Raw genomic sequence first — 15907 nt, 5'->3', positions numbered from 1 at the left:
ATATGCATGCTCCTCCTTTTGACTCTATTTAAAAAAACAATAAACAGATATGTAAGTACAAAAAGAACTGCATATATTCTCGGTCACCTGTTTTAGATTTGCCTACATTATATTTTTGTTCATTTTGTGTGCGCTGCTTAAATGCCTCAGGGTGAGAATGCTTTATAAACTCAACAGTGTAAACCGATGCTCTTCATCAGGCTGACATGAGATAGGGCCTTTTTCTTTTTCTGGCTTTGAACTAATTTATTTTCCAATGTTTCTTTTTCTCAGGGCCTTTGTGGTTGATGACAATTTTGAAAGACAGGGATGGCTTCTTTCTCTACCATGGCCAATATTCGAAAAGCCTAGAAATGAGGGCCACTTGCATTGCAGCTTGGTTGTTGTTTTTTAAATAATAATCTATACACAAATGTGTTTAAGACTAAGCAAGGACTTAATGGGAACAAATATTGGGCTCATTTGCTCAATCATGCATCTGTGCACACTTCAAATGTGATTTGTAAGAAGCGTTTCAGATCTTGTACAACTACAGCTTCTTTCTCTCTAATCTCCATTAAAGTAGCATTTCGTCTTTCAAAATTCTGTGAGCCTGAAAAAACATTTCAGCTCTTTTAAGATACTGATTCATTTAAATGAAAGTGACTCTTAAATCAGCTCCAATCAAAATCAAAAATCAGCTTATTTTTTTTCAATTGGAAGCCTGAAAAAGGAAAGACTACCTTAAAAAGAGAGGCTGTCAGTCAGTGGTGAGATTCAATTTTTTTTAATACCAGTTCTATGGGCGTGGCTTGGTGGACGTGGCATGGCTTGGTGGGCATGGAAGGGGAAGGATACTGTAAAATCTCCATTCCCACCCCACTCCAGGGGAAGGTTACTGCAAAATCCCTCTTTCCCCACAATCAGCTGGGACTCAGGAGGCAGAGAATAGATGGGGGTGGGGCCAATCAGAGGTGGTTTTTACCAATTCTCTGAACTAGTCAAAATTTCTGCTACCGGTTCTCCAGAACTGGTCAGAACCTGCTGATACCACTTCTGCAGTCAGGTGGCTCTAAGCAGCTTACAAGATAAAAACCACAATAATAAAACATTAAAATAACAAATATTAACATTAAAATTATTAAAAAATTGCTAAGTACCCAATGTACAATGGAAATGGAGTTTTCTCTTAATCTAACAACCATCTCCAATATGGAACACCACATCGGGACCCGAGGCCTATCAGCAGAGTAGGTTTTAAGGCCCATCCAGAAAGCCAAGAGGGTGGGGTCAGATCTCACCTCAAGGGGCATAATGTTCCAGAGTACCATATGATGTCCATAGCGCTTTTTCCAAATCATTTTAATAGCACTACTGAGTCATAAACACAACATTTTAATAGAACTGGGATGAAGGAAAAAAAACTAATTGAAGAACACCATTGATTTCCCTGCATCTGCTATCATTTGTAGTGATTCACACTCTGGTCAGTGTCTCTTTGCACTTCTACCATCGAGCAGAAGACATCAACATATAGCCAGCCGAACAAAGAGGTTTAAAGATAGTTTCTATCTTTGGGCTGTCAGACTTAACCACAACCACAATCACTCCATGCTAGTTTTTTTTCTTTTTCTTTCTTTTTTCGTTTCTGCTATAATTTTGCACCAGTGAGGTTAAAACCAATTTCATTGTATTTAACTACAATGACAATAAAGATTATTCTTATACTTATACTTACTTATACATGTACATGTACATTATGTCCATGCACACACATGGATTGCTTACTTAAATACATTCAGTTGATTTTCTGATCATTAACATAAAGGTAGATAAATACTTTTGCACAAAGCATCATTAAATATAAATTATTTTCATGCCATAACATTATGAGCTGCGGTGGCACAGTACAGTACTGCAGGCCACTTCTGCTAACTACCAGCTGCCAGCAGTTTGGCAGATCGAATCTCACCAGGCTCAAGGTTGACTCAGCCTTCCATCCTTCTGAGGTTGGTAAAATGAGGGCCCAGATTGTTGGAGGCAATATGCTGACTCTGTAAACCGCTTAGAGAGGGCTGTAAAAGCACTATGAAGCATTAAGTGCAATTGCTATTGCTATTCTCCTCACAAAATCACCCCCCAAAATTACTTGGTTACTGAATATGTCGGCCAATTCTATCATGTACATGTGGTACCTTAGTGTATTGTACAAGAACATTGAATGTGACAGGAAACTTTCTAGAATTATTTAATGCATTTGATGACCTCTTGGCTTTTGTTATATGGCAGCATGACATAAATTGTGATAAAAACTTTATAGACAGTTTGAACAAACAAATGGATACAATTTGCAACATTTGAGAATATTCCAAAAACCTATCAAAAGCCAAAATAGCTCCAAGCTGAAAGGTTCAGTAACCGCCAAGCCTATAAATTAATTAATCTTTTTCAAACCTGAAGCAAATTTTGCCTTAAGGGCTCATTTTAGCCTGGACTAAGTCCAAACAATGACAATCAGGTTTTTTTTCTTACAAGTTCCTTTACAAACATGCAGTAATCTGAAAGCTTTTATTCCCCACAGAATTATTGTAAAATTACTATAATTGGGACCAATCTATCATTCATTCTGCAGAGAATGAATTAATGGGTGCTTAACCATTTATTCAGCCAGTGTTGATTGATTGGAGACATAATCTTTTTTTAAAAAAAACCAACAACCTACTCATGTGGAAAGAAACGAAAATGTATTCTCAAAGGGGAAAAAATGTTCCACCCTTCTAAAACTCTAGCCTAACCTTTCAAACAGTCACGTTCTATTATTTGACTTTAACTTCCATTCCATTCGCCCCAACTGTCATATTCTGGGGCTGAGATCTCTTATGCTGATTGCTTTGTATATGAATTGTTTGAATGACAAACTAAGCATTTAATAAGTAGTTCTGTATTAAGCTGCTAAGTAACCTTGAGCCCTTTGTTGAAACATATCTGCGAGTTTTACATGATGTTGACATATACAGAGGCTTATTACAGAGAGAGTTAATGCGGCAACCATTTAGAAAATAATACAGTAATGCATGAGAAAGAAACTCAAGACTGCCCCACTTTGATCCTCTTCAGTATTAGAATGTAAAAAGGAGAAACACAATCACAGTTTCAAAATTCAGTTCGTAAAACCTATATTAATAACTCTAAGTTCTAGTATGTTGTCTATTTCTGTTTCCTGCCCTGGTCTACCTCAAGAGCCTTCCCTTGCAACCCTATTCTCCAGTGGGAGATAAAATCTTCCAACCATATGCTTCAGATATACTCATAAATCAATTCCCCAGGAAAGGAAATGCAGAGTCGTATAAATAATATGCACTATGGCTAAAGTCAAGCTTCTCAGGGTAAGTAACCTTTTGATGGTTCAAGGCACATTTAACACATCGGGGAAAGCTGAGGACCACAAAGTATGTACGGCCAGATGATTCAAGTTGGTAGTGATGTTTGAGAGGAGAGGTTGTTGGGAAAATTTATACAGGACTTTTATTGCAGTTGTCATGTGTTTTCCTCCTTAAGATATGAGAAGCAGTATAGTCACTTTCAGCAATCATAATCAAGGGGGCTCAAAGGCCTACAAAACAAGGTACTTAGATCCTGCATGTGGGCCCAAGGGCTGCAGATTGTCCGTACCCTGCCTTAAATCAACATTGTATGAATATTTAAGAACAAATTGATAGTATGAATGAGAAGACTTGGCTTTCCCCCAATAGTGTAATTGGTCTACCAGACTCTATCTGCAGCTGGGTCCCAACAAGTGATGGTAAACTCAGAAAAGTTGGGGAATGACTGGAGAAAGACTGCAATGAAGAGGGACACAAGGAAGAGAAAGTTTGAATTAGAGATTGATGGACAAATTATTTTGAGCCAGAGCTTTTCACATTTGCCAATTTATACAAGGATCCATCCCATTTCTTACAGCGTTCTCTGTTTCTCTTAAATTTGTACAAATACACTGAACTTGCAGGGAACCTGCTTTCTCTCAAAGTACATATTTTGAAAAGTATTTTGAAGTGCTTTTGTTTAGCCAAGAATTACACCGCGTTGCATGTGATACTAAACTATTTTTATGAGATGTGGGAATCGTATTAGGTCATACTTTACTTTGCAAAGTGTAAGGATCTACTATTTTCACCCATCTGCAATTTAAATTTTCAATTTTAAATTTAAAAATGACAAGGGTTTTATATGAAGACTGCAAAAGATCTGATCTCAACTGAAAAGGAATCATAACAGGAGCAAAATCTCTATGTGCCTCAGTGAAGAATGTAACTTCGTGGTTTTGGATCCGAGGCAAAGATGGATTTGCACACTTATTTAAACAAAAATACCAAACATGGATGAATGAATGAGTTGCATAATGGCTTCTCTAGAATTCAGTTCTGGGAAAAGAATTGCCCAGAGGAAATACAAAGGCTGATACTAAGTTTCTATGAAGCAGAATATTCATTTATGATCTAATTATGATCTAATTTCCTTGGCATAATAATTAACCTGGCAGTATTACAATCACACAATTCAAATTTGTTTTGGACCCTATCCAATATTTTATGATGTAATTTACTTTTTATCTATGTTTCAAGGTGCAACTTTCCCAAATATCAATATTAATCTAGATTTTTGTAGTGGAATTTAGGACAGATTCACGTAATATTTCAGGTGCAAGCCTCTAACTGCTCTTGAAATGTCTAGAATAGTTATGTGCTGGGCAGTGGAAGTTTAATCCTTAAAATCATGCTCCTTAAGTAGGGTTTAAAAGAAAACAATCTGTGGGTTTGTGTGAGTGACTTGAAAATGGCAACTGGATAGTTTTTTTTAAAAAAAAATGCATTGTATCATTCTTTGGATCCTTTTCATTCAATTAGTAGATGTATTTTTAAATTATATTGATAATTAATGGTTTCTACTCTTAATCACATGATAGCTTTAAGTAGAGCAAAATAATCAAAGAATGCCTTTGATTCTGGCCATTATTTCCTATTAAAATATTTCAGCTTTTCAGCTTTAAAAATTATTGTATTGTTTAAATATGTCACAGCATTCTTAAGGATGCTTTATAATAGCCAGAATGTGTAAGTTGTGATTGGGGGCTGGGGGAGAGAAAAGTCAGATATTTTTGCAAATGTCCAGGCTTAAGGCAAGGGTCTCAAAACATCTTGCATTCTCCATTTCCCATTGGGCAGCAAAGAGAATGTTTTGAACTAAGATAGAGTTGAGATAAATTTAAATGGATTTGGTGTTTTGTATTTGCCAATTACATCTGAAAGCAGTAAAACCTCATCCAGGAGGGTAACTCAGCTGGAACTTTTGTGTACAAAAACTATAACAGTGTTGCTGTCGTTGATGGATGTAATTTTAAAAGCAGCTTTGACAAGCACATTACTTCTCTTCTTGCACAAAATTACCCATGCATACACTCCATGCCTGTCTGCCAATTTTCCAATGCATGTTTTGTCTACTTAGGGGGGAAAAAAATGAACGAAAGATACAATAAATCCAGTTGGGAAATTATAATCATTTCATCTTTAGAGATTTTTTTTTTATCCTGCACATAACTGGATAATTGACATGATTTTTTGTAGTGTTCTTTTGGAGCAGCAAGTTTCAAACAGAGCTACAATACTGGATGAACTAGAAAGAGAAGCAGCAGTCCTACACCAAACACCAAAGAAGTATTTTCTCGGGGAACTTTCAGATAAAGAAGAGTAGGCCAGGGTAGGTTCTGGATTCTTTTACTGCTCCTTCGGGGATGCGGGCATGCTTGATGCATGCTATGTGCGCATGCACGGTAGTGAAAAAAATGCTTCTTCGCATGTGCAGAAGCAAAAGACAAGATGGCGGCGCTTATTGCACCGCCGATAGAACCGGTTCAGGGTTATGGCCGACCAAGTTACTACCTACTTGGCTGAACCTGTCTAAACTAGTAGGAACCCACCTCTGGAGTGTTGGAAGAAATGTCCTTCTGGGTTCAGCTCCAAGTGGGGAAAAAAACACTGGAAACATGGAGGCTGCTTGGAAAGATGGTTTAATGGTAGACAGGACCACATGATTTGAGTCCTGAACAGAAAAGGTGATCACATGCTTCAATGTTGGTGGAGAAGAAGAGAGCGAAGGGCTGAAAGTTCCTGGCTTTATATTCTCTGTTCGGCCCCACCTCTCTGTTTCCTGTTCCTGTGTAAGAAATGTATTCTGATTGGTTGTCAGACTCCCATGGGGCCACGTTTGAGTTTCCAGATGCCATGTGGTGAGTGGGGTAAACGGCTAATATTATCATGACTTAATCCCATCACTCTGGACCTGAAGGAGAGAACTCTTTATTATGTAGAATAGACTGGCTTGAGTATCTTAATGGCTCATTAAGAAAAGTGGAGGCTATTAAGGGTGAGTCTGTTTTCCTGCCTAAAACCATGTTTCTCCATTTCTGATCCAGGGAAATATAATATTCTGCCTTTTCAATATTTCCCAGGATATTTCAGTTTTCTAGCAGAGGGGTGGGTTTTAACTTCCTACAGGAGTAGACACCTAGAGCCAGTGACATGAATAATATTTTAATTGGAAAAGGGTACTGTTTGATAGGTCCAGCAGTCTTAGTATCTCAAAAGGAGCTCCTGCTCCTATTACACTTCCTGTAAAAGGAAAGGATGAAATAGCTGTTGAAAATAATTACATATTACCCCTTTAAGCCCTTCAAAATGCAGCAATGCACAGGCAATCTCTGGCTGAATGGATATTGATCTTCAGAAGATCACAGCCAACATGTCCATTAGTTGGTATTTTGGAAGTAGCAAAATTCCCCAGCTTCAGAAACAATGCTGTAGAAATTAGGAAAGAGAAGAACTTTGGATACAGTAATGCAAACACTCTTTCCTCCATATTTGAAACCCCTGGGAAATATACAAAGGATTGCAATTTACTACCTCTCAGACAGATCTATCTTATAGGATCATTGCTATGATTATAAAAATTAGTATGGGGACAATGACATCCTCTATGAGATCCTGGAGAAAAGGTGGAATACAAATTAATTAATGAACAAACATAATTTTCACTTCTATTCAACTAAATGTTTACTATTGGAATGCACAAGATAGCTCAGACAGTCTTCATGTGTGTACATATCCTGGCAATTTAAGTGTCTTCCACTTTCTGCCTGAATGGACAGCAACAGGAAATTCTTCACTTTTCCTAATATTTCAGCTGTTTCAGTCTAAAGTGTTACAGCAGCAAATCTTTACCATTCCTCCCCAAATCATTCTATTATGCTTTATCTAATTAAGATTCATCATCCTCATAGTATTATTATTTTAAAAAATCTTAAAAGGTTCAAAATGTGCTTTTTATCTTTTTAAAAAACATCTTACTCACATTAGTTCCAGCAGAAGTCTGTATTTTTATATCATACATCATACAGTACATGTATCATATATACATATTTAGCCATCAGGGTATTCTTTTTTTTTTTTTTTTGAGGCAGCAACATTATCCTGAAGTGCAGAAAGGGAGTAAAAAATAGCAAGTCAAAAAACTAGAGACATGAGATAAACAAAGAAACTTTATCTAAATTTAGCTTATTCCAACACCATTTGAAATGCCCCTCCATAACTGTCTACTTGCCATCCTTTTGTTTCCAGTATCAGTACACTTAATATACTGTCTTTTCTTTTTTAAACATTTACCTTTTACCTTTTACCCTTGGATATTCCCTGGCAAAGAGGAGGCGGGACTAGACTGCCCCAGCCTCCCGTAATGTTATGCCTGTGCTCCCGCCCCTCTGTGGGGCAACCGGCCGGGTGTTTTGCAGGTCTGGTCTGGCAGGGAAGAGTCCTCAAGGTCACGTTGCTGAGCTTCCAAGCTGCCGAAAGGCCACAAGGTACCTCTGGCGAGAGGAAGAGCAGGAGGAGAAGAAGAGAGAAAGCAGGAAGGGACCCAGCCGCTTCACTTTGAACCTATAATTTGATCTCACTAAAACTTTATTTATCTAATTTGAACCCACCAAGACCTTCCTTTCAACCCATCCATTCTTCCTTGATGTATTTATTTGGTGATTCAGTCCTCATTCATGCTCTCCAAATGGTCTCTATATTGGCCGTTCAATTGCAAATGTAAAGTTCAATGTCATACATCATTTAGCAATGGCAGTTCCAGCAGTTCTGCTTGCTGCCATTAAACAAGGACTGCATGGGTGAGGACCTCATCTGATCACAATTTCTGGTCAGCTTCCCCATTGGTTTTGACAGGAACATTCAAAATTGCAATCATGAGACCCTGTCTTGCAGCAACATTGTAATTGTGAGTTAGGTGTTAAGTGCCAGAATATAACCACAGGGACACTGCAACAGGGGGAACTCTGAGGACCAGTCATAATCCTCTTTAATCAGTCCCATCACAAGTTTTAATGGTCACTGAATGGTTTGTTGTAACCCAAGGACCACTTTTACTTAGTTCCCACCATAACCCATGACTTTTTCTAGATCTCTTGACATACGGTACCCCAATTCTCACTCCTATATAAGAATGTGGACATAAGTGTGCTCTTGTACACGGTTCCACCACAAAACCGCGCTTGACTAAACCGTGCACGACAAAACCGCGTCGCTGACGTCATCAACAGGGTGACAACAGCGTGGAGACAGAAGCACGCTGTAAACCCTAAACCTAAAATTAACCCTAAACCTAACCCCCCTAAACCTAATCCTAATCCTAAACTTAAACCTAAACCTAACCCTTAACCTAACCCTTAACCTAACCCTAAACCTAATCCTAACCCTAAACCTAACCCTAACCCTTAACCTAACCCTAAACCTAACCCTAACCCTAACCCTAAACCTAACCCTAAACCTAACCCTTACCTTAAGTTGAATCAGCTTGCTTTTAAAGCGCTATTTAAAGCGCCCTTCTTTCTCCGCGCTGGCTGTTGTCGCCCTGTTGATGACATCAGCAACGCGGTTTAATCGGGCGCGGCTTAGTCGAGCGCAGTTTTGACGGGTCACGCTTGTACACAGCTAGATTTCCTTCTTTTGACAAACATCATCTACTTTCTCTTTTTTGCTATTTGTGCCAAAAAAAACCCATCTACTTTGGTCTTGGATTTTACCATTTATCTAATGTTCATGTTTTCAGCCAACAGCATGATGTTATCTACATAGAAAAGTGCATGTACATTCATGTTCTCCACTAACGTATCTTTAATGTCACTACAAGCATTCCTTAGGCATACATCCATAAATATATTAAACAATCAAAAGGACATTACACATCCTTGATTTATTCTGATCTCAGTGTAAACCTTTTGCCAAGTATTCCATTTATTCTCCTGCATATATTACTTTTATTATATGCTTCTCTTGCCTTTTTCAACCACCCCTTATATATTTGCACACAAAAACTATAACACAATACATTCATTTTGTCATACACATACACATGCACGCATAAACACACACTTTTCTGCAAGGGAATGCTGACTTTTTTTTTACTTTTGGCAACAGCAGAAGCTATTGCTCTGCAGATATCTGATATGGAGATATTTAAAATATTCCTGGCCTAGGTTATCATATGATTTATAAATAATAAATAAATCATGCAAAATCTAGACGCTCCCACAACTGCATTCAATTTTCCAACCCTGCCAGGCAACAACATTATTGAAAAAGGTCAGAGTAACTGGGTTACCATGACATGGGAGGAAGAAGTAGCTGTGTTTGCCACCCAATCTTAAAACCTGCAATTTATTAAGGGAGCAAGGGTCAACTAATAAAGACAACAGAACCTGTAACACGTCTTGCCTTCATATATCATTGAGGTACATTTTTGAGTAGCACATGATATGGCAAGCACCATGTAAAGTTACAAATTGATAGCTTGATTAATATTTACTCTCAGAGGGTTGTGGCTGACTTGCAATCCTATAATTCTGATGAAGGAACGGGATGACTACCTGGAAATTATTTGTGTAGAAGAAAAGTTTCTTGTTTTTTTAGACAACACCTTTTAGTTGGAATTTTTTAGACAACACCTTTTAGTTGGAATTTCTCCACTGAATCATTATCATTAGAGGAAATGTTGACTCATGGGCCTGGGAATAAGAAGAAAAGCTTCAGCTTAGCATGTGAATAGCAATTAGAAATAGTTGGCCTCAAAAATACAGCATGAATTTCATTTTTGCATTGAGCCCAGGCTACTCACGAACAGATGAAAAGAAATTAAGGAGCTTATGGTAACAAAGCAATGGGAACCAAAAATTATTGGGGGGGGGCAATATTGTAAGAGGAAAGCCGTATTAGTCTATAGTGACAGAAACCTAACATTGTCTGGTAGCATTTTTCTGAGTAACAAATTTTATTAAAAGACATCAGTTTTCAAGAGCTTATCAGATGCATAGACCAGCTAGACAGATGTAGGATTTAAATTGGGTGAGGTGGGGGTGGAAGGGAGGGGAAGGCAGGTTGTTTATGTATGTGCAGTTTACAGGTGAGACACCTTATCAATTAACAATTTTAATATGTTAAAACTCCATTGTGTTTGTGAACTTCTAAGACTGCCTCAAACCTTTTGATGTATGTGAATTCAACACTTTCCCAATCAGTGATGGAATTAAAAAAACCCATTTTACCAAAAGAGTTACTTAGAGATCTGATATAGAGCGTCCTGGGAGGTTGAAATGCTGTGACATTACTTTGTCCTTATTTTGAGCCCTGATGTCAAAATTGTATTTATTCGTTCTTTTAGGCAAAAGTTTTTCTGTTTATCATACATAGAATCTAGAAGGGCATTGTTGACAGATGATGGCAAATCTAATATTGGACAACAATCACAGTTGCAGGATGGAATATATCACCTGGGCCATACAAATGATGCTGTGGAGGTGCTATCTTGGTGTCTGATGGGGGCTTAGATAGAGCAAACAGGCTTCAACTCAACCCTAGCAAGACTGGATGGTTTGGGTTCTAGGGCCTCCTAGTTCTGTGGAGTCAACTTCTTATCCTGAATTGGATAGCACTGACTCAGACAGAACTGGTGTACAATTTGGATTCCTCCTTGACTTGTAGCTCCTGTTAAAGGAGGAGGTAGTGGCAATGACAAGGTCATTGCATAGGTTTGTGTTGTGGCCAGGACTGAAAGGCTCTGTCCATAATCACCCATGTCTTAGTCACCTCCTGATGGACTATAGTAATGGGTTCTATATGATACAAAATATAGTATAGAATAGAATAATAGAATAATAGTTGGAAGGGACCTTGGAGGTCTTCTAGTACAACCCCTTGCCTAGTCAGGAAAACCTACACCATCCCAGACAAATGGTTATCAGATCTTAAAAACTTTCAGTGTATAGAACAGACAGCTATGAGTTTCTTGATCTATGCATGCTATATCTCTGTTTGGAAAGCTGTATTGGTTGTCAATATGCTTCTGGGTTCAATGACAGGTGCTGTTGATTGCCTACAAAGTTTTCCATAGCATGGGGATAGGTTATTTGTGGGAACACCTCTCCCCAATCACATCTGGCAGGAGAGGTATATATGGATCCCATCCATTAAAGAGTGCCATCTAGCAAGATTCGTCCTACCCTCCAACGACGCCTCCGCAATGCTCCAGCTGCTTGATAGAGCATTGTGCAGGCGCTGTATGTGCCATGCGCATGCGCAGAAGCGTCAAAGAGTTTAAAGACAGGTAAGGACAATGGGCAGGTGGGTAGGCCCTCCGGAGTACCGTACTGGAATGGTATCCGGTGTCCGGGCAGGCACCTGTACGCCCGTAGCGGGGCGTACCACCTGCAACCCACCACTGGTGAAAGGTTAAGTCAACCTTGAGCAGTTGTAAATCGAACTGCTGGCAGTTGGCAGAATTAGCCTACAATACTGCATTCCAACCACTGCATCACCACAGCTCGAAATATTGAATTTAGATGGGTAGGGGATTTTGTTGTGGTCCTTTTAATCTTGGCTAGTAAATGCCTGTCTTATATTTTGGGTTGGTTTTTTGCTGGTTAACGCAGAGTCATTCATTTCAGATGGCCAACCATATAAATTTGAGTTAAATACATGCATTAAAGATGCAATTTGGTTCATAATTATTTGGGAGTAATACTGCCACACACATTTCAATTACATACTTAATCCCTTAACAGTTGGGACTAAATGGCAAACCTGGTTAGGGGACAGAAGCAGGGTTAAAGCACAGTTACCATTTGAAGAGTAGATCGCTAGCAAATTAAAGAGCTATAGGCTACACTATAATGCCAAGAAATATCCCGGAAGGCGGCAGCTGTAAATCACTTCTGAACCATCACCAAAAAAAAAAAGCAACATGAGCAGGAGAAAAGGAGAAGGCTGCTATCAAGGGAGGCTACTGGAGGAGGCTTCTGCTAGATAACTGCTTTCTACCTATATCCCCAGATATTTTAAATATGTCTTGTTACCCTTTTTCTATTTTATTTTTAATCTTGTAAATAACATGCATATTGTACTGCATCCCAAATCAATAAGAGAGTTGCCTTTAAAAAGACAGTAATAAAAATACCCGTGGAAAATGTGGTTCAAAAACATGCAAACACTGAGAATTTTATGTATTACTATGTTCCACAAACCACAAAAACTTTTTAAAAAATCTCTTTATTTCTCTCCATATGGAAAAACTGATGAGACAAAGAATACGGGGCATATTTTTTGCTAGAGTGATGAGGATGGGAAAAGTTCACAGGTACTCCACTACCTTTTGATTATCCTTTGCTCTCCACATTTTACAAAATATTCAAACAAAGCAGAATAGGTTCAAAAAAAGGGAATGGAGATGATTAGTGGAATTAATTAAATCTTATGGAAAATGAATGAAGGAATAGGAAAGGTTTAGCCTTCAGAAGCATATGTTAAGAGTAACTTGGTAGCATTCTTCCAATATTGATGACAATGGTTGTCCTGCAATGAAAGTCAAGGTATGTTCTCCATTATTCCAGAATGAAAAAGCATTCAATGAATTTATACAGTTGTATTATGTTGACTCACTTGTTTTCGTACTAAAGTGTAAGACTGCTTACCTTGTACAACAGGGGTGTCAAACTCAATTTCATTGAGGGCTGCATCAGGTGATGAGTGACCTCGGGGTGGTCATGGCCAGCTTGGGGCACTTGTGGTGGCCCGAGCACTCAGCCAGCAAAAACGGGCTCCAAGCTCCATTTTCGCTGGCAAGGCACTGCAGACCGGTCCTTCACTGTTTACAGGGTGGCCCCACGGGCCAGATCTAAGCACCCCATGGGCCAGATCCGGCCCGCGGGTCTTGAGTCTGACACCCCTGCTGTACAATGACAAAACCAGAGCAAGGCTGGACCATTTGCATACCTCAATAGCAGGGTATCTCCCATTGAAATAATGGACAAGAAATTTGAACAGTTATCATTTCTTCACACATTAACTTCCAAGTAGAACCAAATTAAACTGCAGGCAGATTCAATCCAGCAACTTATTTGATCTAGCCAAGTCAAACTATACAGGTTTAAGGTGGCTAAATGAGTTTTTAAATGTTTGTAGAAATATGCAATACAAGATAGAAGCATAGTAGTGTGAGCACGCCTTCCCACAAGGCAAACAGAACCCTCTTGGCTCAAGTAAAAATGGAGGAAATGGTGTGCCCATGACTTGCTTGTATCACAGCACATTCTATGCACAGCCAAATTCTTAGAAAAATTGTGCTTTATTCTTCTTGTTTTTAAGTATTGCATATATCCACATTTGACAAAAATAAACAGATTTACAGAAGATTAAAAAGAGAAATATCTCTGCAAAAGCAGGTAAAAATGTCTTTTAAAAAAACCCTTCAAATGGTCCTTTACATATACATCTGTTGTTTGAACAAGGACATGTTGCAGATAAGGCTTCCACTACCTGCTGACCCAATGAGAAAAAATAACTGATAATGGGTAGCTTTCTTCAGATTGAAACCAGCAATTTACTCCAGGACTAGAGAGAGAGAAAACATTCTCACTGCCAGCAATGACTCCATGCCATTGGCTGGTTTGAGAGATGATTGACATTATGCTATAGTGAAACTTGGCCAGATCACAACCTATTGGCTTAGCAGCAGCATGTAAAAAACATGAAGTTTTTGTGTATTCCATGTGCAGAAATAAAGACTGAGGTGGCGGGTTCAACTCAACTCTCTTTTTAATGTTAACAGCAACAACTATATACAACAGAACAGGCACTGTTTGACAGCTATTTATAAGATAGCTGTCAAACAGTTAGCCAATCAGAACTTGGATCTTCTCCTGCCTGAATGCTTGTGTGCCTTAACCAAAGGGAAGCCTCCTGGCTTTGACTGATGCCTCACGGTCATAAACGTGAGGACATAACAGAAGTAAACAAGCAAACAATTCCTCAAGCTCTTAAAGAAATAATGTGTGCAAGGAGTGTGGTCAGCAGTGGAATATTGTTCAGCTCTGCGAACTATTATATGTCCAGTTACAGCTTGTTCATATGGCTAAAGCATTCCAATCTGAGTATTTGTTGCTAACCCATGGAGCTACTCACTTCATCTATGTTTCCAGGTAAACAGATAATAGCTGGCGATGTCAGAATCAAAACTACTCCACCCACTGAGCCACCCATTTCAGTCTAATTATTATGTTCTCCTCCCATCTTTTCAACAGAGGAGGAAAATCAAACAATAGCAACAAGATTTCAGCATTTTTGTAATTTTTATAAGGTTGACAGAGAGTTGGAGAAAAAAAGTATTTATTGGTATTCACCAAAGAGTGAATGGGTTAAATCAAAGATAATTTGACATTTTATTTATTTTTATTTTATTTATATCCCACCTTTTATTATTTTTACAAATAACTCAAGGCAACAAATATATCCAACTCACCTTCTTCCACCTATTTTCTGCATAAGAACAATCCTGAGAAGTGGGTTAAGCTGAGAGAGAATGACTGGCCCAAAATCACCCAACTGTCTTTCATGGCTAAGTCGGGACTCGAACTCAGTGTCCTACATTGTAGAGAGGTGCCATTTTCAATTTTTTAAAAATTGTTAAATTACTAGCATGCATTGCAAAAGTGTCCTTATGATTCTCTGTAAAATTAAGCTCTTAAATAAATGGGAGTGTGGATTGTTGATAGCTTACATCAATATATTTATACAGTGTATCAGCTTCTATAAAGAAATCATAAGACATTCAGCAGGCCATTTTTCATGTTAGGACTTTTTTAAAAAAATGATTTTAAAAAAGTTAGATTTTTTAAATTAAAAAATCAATACAACAGACCCTCCTTTTAATACTCCTCTCTGGAATATTACAATGCAGTCTACATGGGGTTAACCTTGAAGAGTATTTGGAAGTTGCAGAATTTGGCTTGTGCAAACAATTTTGGGTACCCTAAGAATGGCACATGTAATACCCAGAAGGAGACAGGAAGTCTATGAACATGAAATACAAGTAAGTAAGTAAGTAAGTAAGTAAGTAAGTAAGTAAGTAAGTAAGTAAATAAAGCCTTTCCTACATGAGTTGCATTGGATGAAAATTTGCTTCCAGGTTCAATTCAAGGTATTGGTTATGCTATGAGACCAGATTATTCAAGGTACTGCCTTAACCCCATCACATCAGCCGATCCCACCCAGTCAGACAGAGAAGGCACAGTATGTTACAGACCCCTGTCAATTAAAGAATTTTGACTTTATCCAAGTCCAGGAAGAGAGCCTTCTGTGCTGTCTTCCCCATCCTCTGAAATATCCTCCACTCCCCCAAGGTGGGGCAGCCCCCCCTACTCTTCTGGTCTTTCGAAAGTGTCTGAAGACCTGGCTTTGCCAACTTACATATGGGTCTCACAGAGGAGTGTAGTTTGTGCTATGAAGGTCTCCCTCTGCCTTTTAACTTGTAATTGATTTAATCCTTATTT

Source organism: Thamnophis elegans, chromosome 2 (assembly GCF_009769535.1).
Source record: "Thamnophis elegans isolate rThaEle1 chromosome 2, rThaEle1.pri, whole genome shotgun sequence".
In the NCBI taxonomy this organism is placed as follows: Eukaryota; Metazoa; Chordata; class Lepidosauria; order Squamata; family Colubridae; genus Thamnophis; species Thamnophis elegans.
This window is presented reverse-complemented; position numbering follows the sequence as displayed.